This window comes from Mixophyes fleayi, chromosome 4, assembly GCF_038048845.1.
Source record: "Mixophyes fleayi isolate aMixFle1 chromosome 4, aMixFle1.hap1, whole genome shotgun sequence".
Classification (NCBI taxonomy): domain Eukaryota; kingdom Metazoa; phylum Chordata; class Amphibia; order Anura; family Limnodynastidae; genus Mixophyes; species Mixophyes fleayi.
The window spans coordinates 5,748,289-5,759,951 of NC_134405.1; the positions used below are offsets into that span (position 1 = coordinate 5,748,289).

The 11,663-nt window shown below is 49.2% G+C and overlaps 2 protein-coding genes across 4 annotated transcripts in view; one reads left to right on the forward strand and one right to left on the reverse strand.

Annotated features, from left to right (window-relative positions):
• The window catches only part of LOC142151019 (uncharacterized), a 570,528-nt gene that overhangs the window by 243,295 nt on the left and 315,570 nt on the right, over positions 1–11,663 (forward strand). The gene's annotated exons all lie outside the window — the stretch shown is intronic.
• LOC142150997 (gastrula zinc finger protein XlCGF66.1-like) overlaps positions 1–11,663 on the reverse strand; it is a 378,789-nt gene that overhangs the window by 13,885 nt on the left and 353,241 nt on the right. For 2 of the 3 annotated variants that reach the window (XM_075206247.1, XM_075206245.1), the window contains exons 1-2: positions 11,539–11,614; positions 6,886–7,086 (exon numbers count right to left, since the gene is read on the reverse strand). The gene's annotated coding sequence lies outside the window, so the exon portion shown is untranslated. Of the gene's footprint in view, positions 1–6,885; positions 7,087–11,538; positions 11,615–11,663 lie in introns of those variants that run through there. The other variant, XM_075206246.1, reaches the window with a different exon arrangement.

Consider the following 11,663-nt stretch of genomic DNA (forward strand, 5'->3'; position numbering starts at 1 on the left):
ATCCTGCTTCACTGATGTATTCAGAGACCTCCTGTACCGTAGTCTACCTGGATGATGTTTTAATCACCCAGCAGCAACAGGTGAAGGAGGTGCTCAAGTGACTACAAGCCAACTGTCACGGGCACTAGGAGTCTTTGCCCAGGATATCACCAGATGATGGACTTACCAGAGTAATATAGTTGGTACTATGGTTCTCTGGTAGCAGGGTGACAACGGAACAGGAGAAACAGCAGATGGTGAGAGAATGCTCAAGGAAAGTCTATGACTAGCAGCAACTGGTAATGAGTAGATGAATGTACACGAGGAACCAGATGGACAAGGAAACGTGAGGAAAGTCAGTGGTCTGCGTATAGCAAGTTGTACCACTGCTATAGTGAGGAGGAATGTCCAGGAGTAGCGAGGAGGTAGTGAGAGTCAGCGGTCTGCGTATAGCAAGTTGTACCACTGTCTATAGTGAAGGAATGGAATCCAGGTGAAAGTAGGTAACGGGGAAGTCAGTGGTCTGCGTATAGCAAGTTGTACCACTGCTTATGTGAGAGGATACTTGAAACTGGTGTCACAAGGAACAGGAGTCAGTGGTCTGCGTCAGCAAGTTGTACCACTGCTATATATATGTGAGGAGGGGCACGGGGAGATGAATGTAAAGCAGAGTATACACGGGGCACACAGAACTTGATCCCACGATGATATCCAAAATACAACGATAACTGACAAGCACTGCTTGAAGTATACAAAGTCACTATAGCTATCCAGGCAATAGAAAACAAAGTCAACGGTAACAATAGCTTCAGTGGATAGGAGGCTCCGGAGGAGAAGACAACTCAGTCCAGATGGATATGCAATACACAAGCAAAGTCAATGGAAAGTATGCATACCGCGGTTCAGGAGAGCAGGCTGTCAGAGAGACGTGCAGGGATACCTGAACGGCTGAAAGCCGGCAGGAGGAGAGACCACTGGAGGGTGGAAGCGGTAATCAGGTTGGTGCAGCGCACGGCAGGTAATCCAGAACCAACGAAGCAATACTCAGGAAGCAGTAGTAAGTGGAACTGGAAACATGAAGAACACGGGAGAATTGAGGCTGTCTGGTATCCAGTAGTAGTGGTGGAGACAGCGGAGAGAAGGCACACTGAACACGGGAGAGTAGAGGCGGTCTGGAACCCTGTAGTAGTAACGGAGAGCTGACACGATAAACACAGGAGCGTTGAGACGATCAGGAACTCTGTAGTAGTAACGGAGGCAGCGGAGAGCTGACACGATAAACCCAGGAGAGTTGAGACGATCAGGAACTCTGTAGTAGTAACGGAGGCAGCAGATAGAAATCAGCTGAGTGCAAGCACGATGAACACAGGAGAGTTGAAGTGAACAGGAGTCCGGTAGTAATAGCAGATAGGAATCAGCTGAGTGCAGGCACGAGGAACACAGGAGAGTTGAAGTGGTCTGGAAACCACAATAGCAGTACACAGGAATCAGCAGGAGCTGAATACACGAGGAACACAGGAACACCTTCAGAGGCTCATGGGGAATTAGACTCCAAGATCAGGCAACCAGGTAATGATCACAGGTGGTTTAAATAGGGAGGGTTGCCTGATCATCCAATCAATTAAAAGCAACAGGTACTGAAGGTTTGATAAGGGCTGCACATGCGCAGACCCTCAGGATGGCGGACGGCCACGGTTCCTGAACACAGGAAAAATGGCACTCACAGTCCGGTGAGTGACACCAACCAACTATGCCGTAAATTGGATTTTATACTTACCGTAAAACCTATTTCTCTAAACAAAGTTGGTGGACACTGTGGACCATGGGGTATAGAGGGTGCTGTGAAGTCAAGGCACTACAAACTTGTCTAGCCTGCTCCCTCTCCTCGATGCCCCCACTCCGGACGGAAATACTCAGTTTATTGAACTAACCAAGCCGCAAGAGAGGGCGAAAACTCAACCAAAAGAACACAAAACTGTTAGACACAACAAAAGAGTGGGAGCGCAGTGTGTTTAAAGAAACAGATTTTACGGTAAGTACAAAAATCTTCTTTTCTCTAGCATAAACAGTTGAGGGACACTGCGGACCATGTGGACGTTCCCAAGCTGCCCCGATGGGTGGAAATGCTCGGACTGAGCAGCACGTAAAACTTTACAACCAAAACTTGCGTCTTTAGAAGCAAAGACATGAAAACGGTAAAATTTAGTGAATGTGTGGACGAAAGACCAAGTAGCAGCCCGGCACACCTACTCAACCAAGGCCCCGTCCTGCGTCGCCCAAGAAGCACTAACCAAACTAGTGGAATGGTCAATAAGACCCCCTGGAACCGACGCACCAGCAGAGACATAAGCCTGACAAATAGTCACCGTTAACCATCGAGAGACCGTTTGTTTAGTGGCTGGGCAGCCACTCTTCCGTACATCATACACCAAAAGGCTGTCCGATATAAGCCACTGCAGTGACTTTGTCTGACTGTACCTTGACAGGCCGGAACCGCAAGATCTCCTGGGCCTTAGTTAGCACACTGAAGATGGCTCTCAGCTCTATACATTTATGGTTAGACAAGCTTCCTCTCGGGACCAAGTGCCCTGCAATTGAAGATGCAGAGCCACCATACCCCAGCCTGAGAGACTGGCGTCTGTAGTCACACCATCCAGTCCCACGACACCAAGTTGCACTCCTGAATCAGATTTCCTGACCGAAGTAACCACAATAGAGAACGACGCGCCTCCGCTGATAAGCAAAGGGACTGCCCCTCCAATTGAGGATTCAATCTCGACCATTTTGCCAGGATCTCCAGTTGAAATTTTAGAGAAAATTTGACCGGAAGCCAAATAAATGGATTTGTGAATGCCTTTGCATTTCCTGTTAGAGATATTCTTTAAGCTAGCAGAACTAGGCAAAGGGATAATAGTAGATTTAGCCAAATTAGCCAGAGGGGCATCCACACTAGGGTGCATCTCCCAAGAACCCATTTCCACATCCGGAAAAAGATAATACATCCAATACGGTTTAGGCATCTGAAACTTTGCATCTGTTTTTTTTGTCTAAAATGAGGTCCTCAATTTCCTGAAATGTCCTCCCTCTCCTCCTCTAAGGGGAGATCTACATTAAGAGTCACCCAGATTCTAAGTGAGAGGGGGGGAGCAAGCGTTTACGCTGTCTGCCCACACTTGGGAAAGATAACAACCTCTCCAGAGAAGCTGACACTCTAGACAACCCCTGGACCGATCTCTACATATTTTGCATACATGGAGGATCGGCAGATATCCCTGAGACTCCAGCCAGTGACTGAGATGCCTAACCCGAGGGAAGGGCATCTGATGATTGTGTACCCAAAGAAGAGGAAGTAAGTGTATCCGCACATACCAACCACAAATGTGAAAATCTCTCTAAAGTTCTACAATGGACCTCACCAGTTCCTTGACCCATGCTAGTTCCACCAGGTCCGTCACCTCCTCAGAAGAACGTTGACCTGGGTCCACAGACTCACAAGCGTGCATAGGCCCACCGGGTCTGTCCGAACACCAGCCATCTTAGACTGACACCTGCAGCTGATGAAATACATCACAGACACAGCCTTCCACTTAGAACCAGTCCCTCTTTCTGACATCAAGAAAAGGGACAGCAAAGGAGAGAGACACACCGTAGAGCAAAATTTTATTATATGTACATACACACTATATATATAGACTATCTATATCTAACCGTATATAATTTCCCACTAACATTCTGAGTCCAGGGATAAAGCCCATTCTATATACTACACCCTGTATATCATCAGAATGGGAGGATAGAGGGAGAAGAGCCTGACTTAGATGCAAAGTGTAAAGTAATACAACAGCACAATTACACAGTCAGAATATGACAGATATGACCCAGAGACATCTATCTGTTCTCCCTCCTCAGGGACACTGTAACACAATGCAGAAAATGTCTCTGAAACTGCAGAGCCCAGGAAATACAGTGGGAGGAACCGCACCTCCCCTTCCTCAGCCCGCCTCTGAGGAATATGGCTGCCCATACCTACAGTCTAAACTGGTGAGGACTGTGCTCTGGTGACAGCTCCGCACCATAAAAATGTCCCCGTACCTTAGCAGCTCCATCGCTGTCTGCCCAGCCGATGTATAGCCAAATAAACTTGTAGGGCAAAAACCGCATCAGCTCCGTCGCCCCTACTTATGGGAGACCGGTAAACTGCAGTCGTGACCCCGAGGGCGGTCCGCGACACTGCCCTGGTCAGTGGCTGGGTCCCTGAGCATCGCTGGTGGCGGGTGACCTTTTTACTGGGGGTCCACATCCTGACAGGGGGGCAGCAGTAAAGCGCCAGCAGGCTCTCCTCCTGTCTGCGTCCGCGGCATTCACAGGCTGAACGCCACGATTATTGACAAGAATGCAGGCAAAAAAATATTAATTTTAAATATTAACTAAATTAGCTACCTACTAATATAGTGCCGTACTTCAAAGGGCACTGCTGAAAAAACTGAGTATTTCCGGACAGAGGAGGAACACGAGGGGAGGGAGCAGGCTAGCCAAGTTTGTAGTGCTTTGACTCCACAGCGCCCTCTATACCCCATGGTCCACAGTGTCCCCCAACTGTTAGTGCTAGAGAAATGTCAGTTTGAGCAGACCTCTCTACCTTTCCTCAGATACATCATTTTGGGCATGGGGCTGCACCACTCATTAATACCTGGGGTTTTCAAACTACTACCTGCAGCTCATAAGAAATTACTTCATGGTTGTAGCCCCGATAACGGTCCTCCACAGGAAAGACAGCAATCATAAACAATGGCTGCCAGAAGCTGTGCAGGCCTTCAATGACCTGATGGAGGCCTTCACGTCAGCCACCATCCTAAAACAGCCTGACACCTCTCAAAACTTCATGCTTCAGGTGGATGTCTCCGCCATCGGCACAGGTCTATTTATAACCTGGGGCTTGTATCTCTGACAGCGCGGGAAAGTGACACTGACTTCAGAATTCCCACACTGTCAGTGACGCAAGCCCCAGGTTATAAACAAACTTGCCGGCTGTTAGTATTTCATTATGAGGTGGGATGCTTCTGTATTCAGAAGCAATTTCGGCATTTTTTTTTTTTGCCAAGCATGTTCCAAATGGATTCCGGATGGATTATTTTGGAGATCCAAACACGTTCCAGGTGGATTATTTTGGAGGTCCAAGCACGTTCCAGGTGGATTATTTTGGAGGTCCAAGCACGTTCCGGGTGGATTATTTTGGGGGTCCAAGCACGTTCCGTTTGGATTATTTTGGGGATCCAAGCACGTTCCGGATTAATTATTTTGGGGGTCCAAGCACGTTGCCGGATGGATTATTTTGGGCATCCAAGCATGTTCCCAATGGATTACTTGGGGATCAACCGGCCAGATAAGATTATTCTTGCGACCACATTTAGAATATTTTTTTTATAACTAAGGCAATGTTTATTAAAAGATTAGACTATTGGATCGTACAGAAGAAAGAAGAACAGTGTTGGTCAGTATGAATGTCTTATTTTTTAATATAATTTTCTGGTTTGAACAAGGGGTCTCTTTTATTTACATTTTGCATTGGTGCACTACAGGGCCCAGCAGCCCTGAGTGTCATCATCATGCCAGCATGACCTGGCACCCGTGGGTACACTGTTAGTACGACAAGTGACAGCATGCCCAATGTAAAATAGCGTTTTGAACATTCATTTTTTTTTACTTACTTATTGCCACACCCACTGCCCAGGGATATGGGAAGAGCCCTAGGGAGAGGGTGCCCCTAGGGAGGGGTTGCCCCTAGGGAGGGAGCCCACATTCATTTTGTGGACCCCAATTCCTTAGGGAATCCAGCTCTGTGCTGACCATCCAGCGGCTGGTTGGCATCATGGCAGGGGGACCCCTGCTGTGGGTTCCCCTGCTACGGTGACACCTGCCCTAGCTGCCTAAGCCTAGGGATGGTTGGAGCAAAATTGGGGGACCTCTTGCTGTTTGCCCCCCCCCCCCCCCCCTCCCCTGATTTTCCTCTGACCAGATCTACGGTTAATATTAATGGGGAGAAGGGGGGGTGGGGGCAACACATTCTTCTTACATTTATGTATTTAATTTTAACACTGTTTACTGCTGGTGGCTCCAGAGGCTGTATAGCCGCTGAACCTGCTGGCATTGCCGATTTAATGTCGGCATTTTAACTGTCGCCAGTCCCAATGTCGGTATATTATCAGTGTCGGGGAAAGTGCAGGGTATTTTCATGTCGGCATTTTCATGTCTGCAGATGGGCATAGAACTGAACTTTTCCTCTGCATACCACCCTCAGTCTAATGGTCAGACAGACAGGGTAAAACAGAACCTCCAAACCTTCCTGCACATGTAATTCTCAGGCTACCAGGAGCACTGGGTGGACTTCTTCCCATGGGCAGAATTTGCCCACAACCTACACTACGACTTGAGTATAGGCTTCGCACCATTCACTGCACTACATATGTACCATGTTGTTGTCAGGGGTGTAGATATTTTATAGTGAATGGGGTGTGACCTGGTGGGATCTACAGGTGGTGTGGTGTAACCTGGTGGGAACTACAGGTGGTGTGGTGTAACCTGGTGGGATCTACAGGTGGTGTGGTGTAACCTGGTGGGATCTACAGGTGGTGTGGTGTAACCTGGTGGGATCTACAGGTGGTGTGGTGTAACCTGGTGGGATCTACAGGTGGTGTGGTGTAACCTGGTGGGATCTACAGGTGGTGTGGTGTAACCTGGTGGGATCTACAGGTGGTGTGGTGTAACCTGGTGGAATCTATAGGTGGTGTGGTGTAACCTGGTGGGATGTATAGGTGGTGTAGTGTAACCTGGTGGGATCTATAGGTGATGTGTTGTAACCTGGTGGGATCTATAGGTGGTGAAGTGCTGTACCTGTTTGTCACTTACTTCTTAATACTTTAGAGTGATGAAGGTGTCGGGAGATGTTCCTTTTGTTTGGTCCTTTTGTCTTCCTGTTCTTAGTTCGGTGGATAGTCCCGGAGAGGATAATATTTGGTATTCCTTCGGAGTGAAGTCGTTAATTGGTGATATTCCTCTTCTTGGGTATTGGTGTACTTGTTCCGTGGCTAAGTCCTGAAGTAGTTTGAACTGTTGAAGAAGCAGATGGGAGATGAGTCACAGAATGGGGTCGGTGTTTTGGATCCCACAAAAAAAAAAAAGATGAAAGTGGTGAAATTTCTTTCTCTATGTTACAAGAGCAGTTGACCAAATGTGATGGATAATGGGAGCTATCTAACCAGTGGGAAAAACAATAAAACAGTGATGGTACCAGTAATAGGCACAATGTATAATGGTTAGGTATGTGTGACTAGGTAGAGTGGTGGCAGCTATAGTACAGGTCACATGGGGTGAGCCTGTGTCTGTGGGCTGAGCTGTGTAACCTGCGCAGGGAATCTGCTGCCGAGTGGCTGCGCTCAGCAGAGCTCTTGAAGTAATGGGGAGGGCAGGAGCTGGGTGACACAATGCTGCTGGTTGTGGGGGTCTTCAAAATCCAACGTTTTCATCCTGGTTGTGGACTTCATCAGGGATATGGTGTAAGTGACTGAAGTAGGAATGGTGGTGTGTAAATAGCTTGTGGGAGGGGGAGGTGGGTGTGTGTGGGAGGCGGTTGCGTGTGGGAGGGGGAGGTGGGTGCGTGTGGGAGGGGTAGGTGGGTGCGTGTGAGAGGTGGAGGTGGGTGCATGTGGGAGGTGGAGGTGCGTGTGGGAGGGGGAGGTGGGTGTGTGTGGGAGGGGGAGGTAGATGCATGTGGGAGGGGTAGAGGACGGGGATCAGGACACTCTGTATTGAAGAGTAATGGAGGGGGAGGAGTTGAAGGAGGGGATCCTGATGATGTAGATGTCTGTGTATGGTGAGGAGCTGTATCTAAGGGACTCCATCAGTGTCTATGGTAAGGGCAGGTAGGTTGCTGCAGATTTCAGAAGAGGACTCGGACCTGCTCAGGTCTGATAGTATGTAGGAAAGACTGTCAGTCATAACCTGCACACAGTGTAATACAGTGTATTAGGGTATATGAGGTGTGAACGCCCTGTAGGAGATCCTACATGAGGAGTAGGAGCGGCTCCTAACATTGCTAGGATTAGGGGGACAGTTCTGGACCTACTGGCTCATGACTTACAGATCATACTATTCAAGTTCTCATCATCATCATTGTTTATTTATAAGGGGCCACAGATTCCGTAGTGCCGGGCAGTCATCTTACATAAATGACAAACATGACTACAATAAGTATTATGATTGATACAGATAATAACAGTGACATGAATACAATTAAGCAGAATAACGTTTCCATGGATGGTCTCGAGCTAGGATTAATAACATCAGTTAGAGGAGGATTCACATTAAGACATAACAACAAGATCATACGAGAGACAGACATGAGGATGAGAGGACCCTGTCTGTGAGAGCTGGAGGGAGACTGAGACATTGTGGGTAACACTGATGTGAATGAGTTCTCTGTACAGCGCTGCGAAATTAGTGGCGCTATATAAATAAAGAGATGATGATAAATATGTTATATGTGTATACTAAAGAGTATAATGCTAACAAATGGTGTCTATTTGCTTGACTGTAGGAAGGACTCCTGGTGGTATATTTATTAAAGTGCAAGTTTGTAAAAGTGGAGATGTTGCCTATAGCAACCAATCAGATTCCAGTCATCATTTATTTAGTACATTCCACAAAATAAACTATAGACAACATTTCAATTTTTCAAAACCGCAGTTTAGTAAATATACCCCTCTCCAGCACTAGACAAGCTATGTGTTAGTGGTACTTGGTGAGGGGTGGTTGGGTAGGAGGTGATAGTAGGGGGATGTGGGGTAATGGGGGTAGAAGGAGGGGATGGGGGCTAGTCTCCAGCACTAGACAAGCTATGTGTTAGTGACACTTGGTGAGGGGTGGTTGGGTAGGAGGTGATAGTAGGGGGATGTGGGGTAATGGGGGTAGAAGGAGGGGATGGGGGCTAGTCTCCAGCACTAGACAAGCTATGTGTTAGTGACACTTGGTGAGGGGTGGTTGGGTAGGAGGTGATAGTAGGGGGGATGTGGGGTAATGGGGGTAGAAGGAGGGGGATGGGGGCTAGTCTCAAGCACTAGACAAGCAATGTGTTAGTGGCACTTTGTGAGGGGTGGTTGGGTAGGAGGTGATAGTAGGGAGATGTGGGGTAATGGGGGTAGAAGGAAGGGGATGGGGGCTAGTCTCCAGCACTAGACAAGCTATGTGTTAGTGACACTTGGTGAGGGGTGGTTGCGTAGGAGGTGATAGTAGAAGGGATGTGGGGTAATGGGGGTAAAAGGAGGGGGATGGGGGCTAGTCTCCAGCACTAGACAAGCTATGTGTTAGTGACACTTGGTGAGGGAGTGGTTGGGTAGGAGGTGATAGTAGGGGGGATGTGAGGTAATGGGGGTAGAAGGAGGGGATGGGGACTAGTCTCCAGCACTAGACAAGCTATGTGTTAGTGACACTTGGTGAGGGGGTGGTTGGGTAGGAGGTGATAGTAGGGGGATGTGAGGTAATGGGGGTAGAAGGAGGGAATGGGGGCTAGTCTCCAGCACTAGACAAGCTATGTGTTAGTGACACTTGGTGAGGGGTGGTTGGGTAGGAGGTGATAGTAGAGGGATGTGGGGTAATGGAGGTAGAAGGAGGTGGATGGGGGCTAGTCTCCAGCACTAGACAAGCTATGTGTTAGTGACACTTGGTGAGGGGTGGTTGGGTAGGAGGTGATAGTAGGGGGATGTGAGGTAATGGGGGTAGAAGGAGGGGATGGGGGCTAGTCTCCAGCACTAGACAAGCTATGTGTTAGTGGCACTTGGTGAGGGGTGGTTGGGTAGGAGGTGATAGTAGGGGGATGTGGGGTAATGGGGGTAGAAGGGGATGGGGGCTAGTCTCCAGCACTAGACAAGCTATGTGTTAGTGACACTTGGTGAGGGGTGGTTGGGTAGGAGGTGATAGTAGGGGGATGTGAGGTAATGGGGTAGAAGGAGGGGGATGGGGGCTAGTCTCCAGCACTAGACAAGCTATGTGTTAGTGACACTTGGTGAGGGGGTGGTTAAGTAGGAGGTGATAGTAGGGGGATGTGGGGTAATGGGGGTAGAAGGAGGGGGATGGGGGCTAGTCTCCAGCACTAGACAAGCTATGTGTTAGTGACACTTGGTGAGGGGTGGTTGGGTAGGAGGTGATAGTAGGGGGGGGATATGAGGTAATGGGGGTAGAAGGAGGGGGATGGGGGCTAGTCTCCAGCACTAGACAAGCTATGTGTTAGTGACACTTGGTGAGGGGGGGGTTGGGTAGGAGGTGATAGTAGGGGGATGTGAGGTAATGGGGGTAGAAGGAGGGGGATGGGGGCTAGTCTCCAGCACTAGACAAGCTATGTGTTAGTGACACTTGGTGAGGGGTGGTTGGGTAGGAGGTGATAGTAGGGGGATGTGGGGTAATGGGGGTAGAAGGAGGGGGATGGGGGCTAGTCTCCAGCACTAGACAAGCTATGTGTGAGTGACACTTGGTGAGGGGTGGTTGGGTAGGAGGTGATAGTAGGGGGATGTGGGGTAATGGGGGTAGAAGGAGGAGGATGGGGGCTAGTCTCCAGCACTAGACAAGCTATGTGTTAGTGACACTTGGTGAGGGGTGGTTGGGTAGGAGGTGATAGTAGGGGGGTGTGGGGTAATGGGGGTAGAATGAGGGGGATGGGGGCTAGTCTCCAGCACTAGACAAGCTATGTGTTAGTGACACTTGGTGAGGGGTGGTTGGGTAGGAGGTGATAGTAGGGGGATGTGGGGTAATGGGGGAAGAAGGAGGGGATGGGGGCTAGTCTCCAGCACTAGACAAGCTATGTGTTAGTGACACTTGGTGAGGGGTGGTTGGGTAGGAGGTGATAGTAGGGGGATGTGAGGTAATGGGGGGTAGAAGGAGGGGGATGGGGGCTAGTCTCCAGCACTAGACAAGCTATGTGTTAGTAGCACTTGGTGAGGGGTGGTTGGGTAGGAGGTGATAGTAGGGGGATGTGGGGTAATGGGGGTAGAAGGAGGGGGATGGGGGCTAGTCTGCAGCACTAGACAAGCTATGTGTTAGTGACACTTGGTGAGGGGTGGTTGGGTAGGAGGTGATAGTAGGGGGATGTGAGGTAATGGGGGTAGAAGGAGGGGGATGGGGGCTAGTCTCCAGCACTAGACAAGCTATGTGTTAGTGACACTTGGTGAGGGGTGGTTGGGTAGGAGGTGATAGTAGGGGATGTGGGGTAATGGGAGTAGAAGGAGGAGGATGGGGGCTAGTCATGGTGTGTGAGCCCCTCTGTGGTGTATGGGGTGTAGCTGGTCTGGGTATTAAGTCTCTCACAGCTCTGCCATTATAATAACCAGCTCTGCTATTACTAACAGCCTTCTGCTGACTGCAGCAGGAGCACAATGAGGATTATGTAGCAGCTGATGTGAGAGCTCAGCCGCATGTATGAAGTCCTCATCGCCGGGAGGCTGCACATAAACATGGGGTAACTCTATGGGGGTAATTCCCGCTGTCTGATATATTATTATAGGGAGATATTACCTCAGCCTTGTACAGGGCCCGGATGTAACGTCGAAGTTCTAAGATGGCGTCTGAGAGCTAGTGTGACCACGCCCCCTGTTCAGCGTCACTTTTTTTACACCAATAGTGTGTCTGGGAGTCTACGG